Raw genomic sequence first — 6,818 nt, 5'->3', positions numbered from 1 at the left:
CGGTAGCATTTAGCTGCAACGCGCACAATGTTGGAGGCATCGCGTGGCTCAAACATCTTTATGTCGTCTAAAAAAGATGATATCAACTTGTTGGTTCCCCTGTCCATTGTCGGCTGATATTTTTTGAAAATCTGGCAGAAATGCTACACTAATCGACTCAGAAATACTCTGCAGAGAGTCAGTCGAAACGAAAGACGCCATGGTTACACATAGAACCTAAGCTCCGAGAGGCTTTGTTTGTGAGACATGCAGCCACGTGGGATTTTAGGGGGCGTTTCTGGGCGGAGCTTGGTAAGGTCCGTGTACCTTGGATTTCGTAAGACCGTTTTCCCTCCTCCCCCGTAATGCAATTGGACGAACAGGTGTCTGTCAGTAACAGTTGACCAATCAGGAAAGACTAAAGTTTGAGGGGGCGGGACCTTGATCAAGTCCGATAGGGAAAGAGCGATACGTGAAGAAACGGAAAGGAAGAATGGCGGCGCTTCGTTAAAGATTTTTCTAGTGTGAGTTTTAGTTTTAACAGTAACTTGTTTTAATGTTCGGACGTCTGATGTCATTTGTTGTAAATTAGATTAAGAAAATTCTTTAGTGCTGTCACTTGCGTTTTATGGAGCCTGTAGATTGTTAGGAAGGCGATGCCCATGCTTACTATTTTGTTAGCTTCAATGTGCTCATGGGCAAGCAGTTTCTGAAAGCATTTTATGGGAGTTTGTGTTTCATGACTGTACTTTGTTTTGTGAACTAATTTGGGATTTGTGTAAAATCTAATGTAGGGCTTTGAAGAGATGCCACGGAAGCGCTCAGGAAGCTGTCTCTGCTAACCCTGAGGCCCATGTTCATCCAGCCTGGGCAGAGAACCAGAACCTTAAAGCTACCTGGACATAAGGGTTTGAAACTGACTGGATATCACGGATGAGATCTCCTGAGGTAACTGTGAGTACAATTGCACATCAGAAATACTCCAATGAGTTCCAGCCATGTAGTAGACTACCGCCAACTGAGCACTAAAAACTAAACGTTCCGGGTATTTCAGTTCTAACAATCAACAGTGTAATATACCACTGCCATGTTTTTCTTTTGGGTAATAATTGTTACTTTCATGTTTTAAAGGTTCAGATGTGGTTGATTTAGGTGCAGACCAGTAACATTAAGGCCTATGGCTCATAATGGGAGTTTCCTGATGTAGAGCAGCTACACTAATTCAGCCAGACATCTTTTTTTCCAATTTGAGGTTATACTTTTAGGTTTTGGTTGAACCATATATTGTGTAGGTAGCTAATAATTTAGCTGTTTCATGCATAAAATCTAGTTTTGGTGTCTTTGAAAGAACATAATAAAGCTGGCTTCTGTAGGATTATTAGTAGTAGCTATTCTCGGGTTCTAATAAATGTGCAATTTAAAAATTGTACAAATTTTGAATATTTGTCCATAAAAACACATTATTTAGAATAATATGTATAATCTGCAAAACAACAGGAAGGTAAACATTTCATTGAGTTTGTTCTGTCAGTAATTGTTCTAGTTTAGGGGTCTGCAACCTTTACAATCCAATGAACCATTTTTGTCCTTTGTCCATTTAACTAAAATTCAGTTAGAGCTACAAATGTTACCTGACCTTTTGAAAGAAGACATAATTTTTGATTAGTAACCTAGGAAATGTCAAATTTAAGGAACCGCATGTTTGTTTCTCTTTATTTTAGAACAAACAAAAACAATATTTTCAACAAAACTTGGTTTTTAAAAATATTACAGGTACTGCAATATTTTTGCAGTACCTTCAATGTCATGATTGAATTACATTGAATTCAATGTAATTCAATCACGACATTGAATTGTGGTAATTCAATGTAATGATTTCTTAAACATTTAAACTGCTAAAACCTGGACTTGTCTATATTTACATTTAAAAACATTAATTGGGTTTTTAATCTTTGCTTAGCCATAATTATTAAGAACCATTGGGGAAGGTCCAAAGAGCTCTTATGTCTGTCTAGCAGCTGCTGGGAGGAAGGACCTGTGATAACGCTCCTTTGTGCTCCCATGATGCATCAGTCTCTCACTGAAGGAGTTGTGTTCATTAGCTTGATTATACTTCTTTAGATTGTTATTGCTGTTAAAATGAAATCTGTTCTATTCTCGCTAAACACAAAGATTCATCTTTCTTCATCTGTTGCAAAATTTTTTTGTCAAATTAATTTAAAATTTGATATATTAAAAACTAAGTGAAGCTTTCTGTAGGCAAGTTCTTTTGGAGAAAGGTTCAGGGTGTAATCTGGGTGAAATGTTATCTATTACAGTAAAATCAAAGCAGAGAAATGCAGTAGAGTGTGCAGAGATGAAGAATCACGCAGAGATTTGGCGTTTTGAGGCCTTTTCAGCAGGGAGCTCTGCTGATTCCCAGCAGCTGTGCGTGATCTCAGACACTCTGCTTCAGAAGCTGCAGCCAAGCTTGTGTGTAAATCTGTGTATTCAGGTGCGCCGCGTGAAGTCATCTCACACAAAGAGGCCAAACTAAAGATTTGCAGGGAAGCTGGAGTTTCCAGGCCAAAACCTTTTATTCTTCCACCACTCACCCTTTTATTGTCTCAGCTACACTTTCTTCCGCTGCACCAGCTCTTGTTTGAACTCTTCCAGTTTTGACTTTTCGTCCCTCACCCACACACCTCTTCTTGTGCGTCATTAATGGGGATTTGTTTCCAGCTTTAACAGTCATCCCTGTCCTGCAGCCGAGTGAAATAAGAACGCCACATGGCGTGTAGCCAACTTCAAGCTCTGTTTGGAGTCCTGTCTGTTGCGCTGTGGGATTTCAATCGGATTCTCTTCTTCCTTTTTCATAAACACGACGAAACAGTTCTGCTGGTTTACCAGATCTAAAACTCAGCTAGCGTTCTATCTCTTAAATCTTAGCTGGATATTCCAAATGTCAAGATCACGGAAGTTCAAAACACGACTTGTCCGCACTATTCATTTATGTTGGGAAAAGACGCCACAACAAAAAGAGGCCACCAATCTCATGATGTAACATTACATGAACCAAAGTGTGATAAGTATTTGTGCCAAATTGTAAATTACTGAAATCTTGTAGTCAGAAATACTGGAAAAGTGAAAAATCTGTAAAACTAATTTGTCTGAATAGTTAAATAAGTGAATCAGTAATACTCAGAAATAGGCTGTATTTTGTCAGACATGCAGGATCACTTCTCTGTGCCAGAGTAGTCGTATTGGTTATAAAAGGCTCAGTTTTCATGCCTGTCTTAGCCAAAGGGCACTACACCGGGACAATTGCCATACATGGAGGGGGTACATCTCTTCAGAGACCACCAGACTCCATTTTGTTTTAGTTTCACTGCAGAAACCAGATTTTGTCAACAAAAACATAATCTTATGGGAAAAGGGCGAGCTTGGACTTTCCATGTTTCTTCAGCGTCGGGTTTGTGAAAGAGAATATGAAACAAATCAGAATTTCTTACTCCTACGATACATTTTATGCACCACTGACTCATCTTTTCTCAGTGTCTGAGCCAAATGAATGACGAATTGCGTGTATATAATGCAACTTCTTTCCATCGCATATCTTACTTGGTCAGAAGTGTCTTTTTCAGGCCTGTCTTTCTGAAAGCTGCCAAAATATTATAATGTTTTTGAATTAGAGGTCCAAGTGGTCTTCCACCACTCTGAGCTACAGGCAGATGGGGATCAACAGAGCTTTTAAATCCTTGTTCAAGGTGTCCGTCTGTCAGGTGTCAAAGTAATTTCTCTTCCTTCAATAATGTCCCTCGTTTAAAATCACATACAAGATGAAAACTTTGCCATAAATGTGTCCCACTTGGTTCCATTGTGTTGCTCATTGATGCCCGAGTTGGGATTCCTATTGTGTCTTCATCATTTTCCCTATTAATAACATACGTTTTGATGATTTCTTATACTGTCGCTATGCTACCTCTGGATTCCAAAGCCAGCCAAAGCAGCACCTGTTGTAAAGAGGACCGACTAGCCATGCCAGTCAAATGAAGGCCTGGAAAACATGAGGACAGGAACATTTGACTATTTGATATCTTGCAAGAAAGTAAAAATATTCCCTTAAACTCATTTCTATGTCCATTGTGGGAATTTAGTAATTGAAGACTACACAACAATGATACCGCAATCTAGCAGAAGAACATTATGTGAACATGGGCGTGTTGCATAAGTGTTTTTGTGCAGGAAACGGCTGAAATCACAAAGGAAAATCTCCAGGTAATTCAGCCATAGAACAGGAGCTGAAAATGACTCTGTGGGATGTTTTTATTACTGAGTTTCTGTTACTTTAACCTCTTTCTCTGAGGTAACCAAGTCCCAGAAGGACAGCGTCAGTGTGAGTCCAAGGGCGTTCTCAGGGATGGAAGGACGACTGTCCTGCTTTGCTCCTGCATCACTAGCACATGAAAACATTTAGTCGTTTTAAGTTACCATTATTCCAATTAGATGATTAATGTTGTAAAAAGAGGCAGAAAGCTTGCGTAACTACTTGCACTCTGGTTCAACTTTCCTCACGCTGGGATGGTCAGGATATGATACATCTAATTATCTTGTAATTACACCTTTTTTTCTCCAGGTTTAGTAATATAATCTGCCTGCTGGATACAGCAGGCAGATTATATGAGATGAGACACAGTGAGACAAAAACCTGCAGCTTCAGTCCAAGTTCTTCTGTGTTCCAGCCACATGTTGAATCCTCATAAACGTCACAATTGTTGCAAACTCCACCAGTAGGCAAGAATGTTCGTAAAATCTCCGGAAAAGCTGGATGACAGTTTATCTGCCCTTCAGGAACGTCGGACATCCGCTCCAACTTGAAGTCTTTGTCTTCCACAGCATCACTCCTACGACTGCAGCTGTGGAGAACCAGACAGGAGGTCATGAACAAGACTCTGTTGGACGACTTTGAGCCAGCGTGGAAACAAACACCTCATCTATAAACCAAACAAGACGAAGGAGATCATTGAGGAATAAGCCGAAGAGTAAGTCCTGTGAGGCAAGGTGGAGATGACTGGAAGATTTGTGTTTCATGAAAATAAACCTCTGAAGCTTTATGAACTCGCTTTCGGTCCAATATAATCTATGTATAGTTCATAAATTAATTTCATTACTTGTTTTGGGGCTGCAACTGACTTATTTTGGTAATCAGCCATTGAATTGATTAATTGTATAGAAATAATTTCTACATTCAGGAGAATGTGGAAATTTTGCTGCTACGCCATCCTACCACATTGCATGTAACGCTCTCTGTCCTTGGTTCCCCAAACTGGTGGAAACGGGTGTCACCTCTCAACAAAGCACCAACGTTTGAAGGCAGCCAAACTGGAGCGATTCAAGAATGAAAGTTCTTTTGGTGGAAGCAAGCTAATGTTGTTACTGGGATCTGCTTGTTTGCTGATATAGTGGTGGAAATGAGACTGGATTTTCAATCACTAATACATGCTGGTCCAGAGTAAGTGGAGGAAAAATAACAAAATCAGCCAATGTTCAAGAAAGAAGAGTGAAATCTTCCTCTGATTTTCATTCTTGAAACAAATGATTGCATTAGTGCGATTCTGCAAACAAGTGTGCAGTTTAAGGAGAGGTCCCCGACCTTACTGAGCTGCTGCAGCTGCTGACTGACGGCAAACGTTGCTCCAACAAGAGAGCTGTCAGCTGGAACAATGGGAAGGATTCAGTACCTCCATCATGACTATTAATCAACACAGGGTGTGAAGAAAGATGGATGTTCCCAGTCAGCTAGGTCCAAACAAGCTGAAAATAGAAACTTTTCAGCAGAAGAAGCAAAAACCAGAACTTCTGACTTAATTATACCACTGAATGTTCAATGTATGATCAGTAAGCGGGTCGCGCCAAGGTCACCCTGATCCTCACGGATATCCCTGCACAGACTTGCGGTGTGGAAACTTGCCGCCACTGAGGCTCCCTGGCACCGAGCTCAGCATTCTTCTCCTGACCGTCACTGTTGGATTCCTCCGGGCGCTGCCCTTAAACCGTATACCACCGCCATACTTCTCTGCCAGTTTACGGACTTCAGATTCCTGCATGGTTTCCACCCTGTAGTCTGACCTACAACGCTGTCCATCCACTCTGCCAGCAGCTCCAGTATGCATACCAATGATGCCTTTATATTCCCATTGTCCGGAGGTTACACCTGTAAACATAGGCAGGTTTTATTAGGGGAGTTGAGTTCCAGCTGGTGTAAGGACACACCAGTGTTGCTTCTATCAGCACATCTCTTCTTACTGACGAAATTTCAAAAACAAAACCTATTGGGCTGCAGCCAGACACAAGTCATATGTGTCACTGTGAAGAAAGTCTGGCTGCTGGACACATCTACTAAACACGGACAGTATCCAAAACAAACACTTCCACTGCTGACATGGAGTTATGTGCTGTGTGTCTGTCCGCGCTAAAGTGCCAACCTGACAAACGACTCAAACCTTCCCAACGTCAAAGCTAAACCCAGGTTTCTCTTTTAGCTCCCTCGCAGCGCAGCCCAGTCCTAAAGGCAGATTACAGATTTTAGAGTCGGTACAATTTCCCTGTTTTGTTTTTCTCGTCAGACATCTCTGTAAAATCTGGACGAAGTGAGATTTATCCCGATACACCTCAATAATTCAGTTCTAAAAAACAATCAATATTTTTAATACAGAAATGTGGTGCCTGCTGAGAGGTTCGTCCGCAGTATCTGCTCCCAGTACGTCTGGGTTCCTTTTGCATGAATTACAGCATCGAAGCAGCTGCTTGGGTGTTAACACCACTGAGCAACAGACCAGTACTTTTTCTCCTTAGCCCAG

General features: G+C 41.0%; 1 long non-coding RNA gene across 1 annotated transcript; it reads left to right on the top strand.

Annotated features, from left to right (window-relative positions):
* The first annotated feature begins 335 nt into the window (after positions 1 to 335).
* Positions 336 to 5,076, top strand: LOC106945391 (uncharacterized). The gene is made up of 2 exons (XR_001424549.1): positions 336 to 503; positions 4,595 to 5,076. It is a non-coding gene; the product is annotated as an uncharacterized LOC106945391 (long non-coding RNA).
* Positions 5,077 to 6,818: the final 1,742 nt, after the last annotated feature.

This window comes from Poecilia latipinna, unplaced genomic scaffold (genome assembly GCF_001443285.1).
Source record: "Poecilia latipinna isolate Pla-1442-1.1 unplaced genomic scaffold, P_latipinna-1.0 Scaffold142, whole genome shotgun sequence".
Classification (NCBI taxonomy): domain Eukaryota; kingdom Metazoa; phylum Chordata; class Actinopteri; order Cyprinodontiformes; family Poeciliidae; genus Poecilia; species Poecilia latipinna.
The sequence above is the reverse complement of the archived record's forward strand: the minus strand, read 5'-3'. Positions and strand labels throughout refer to the sequence as shown.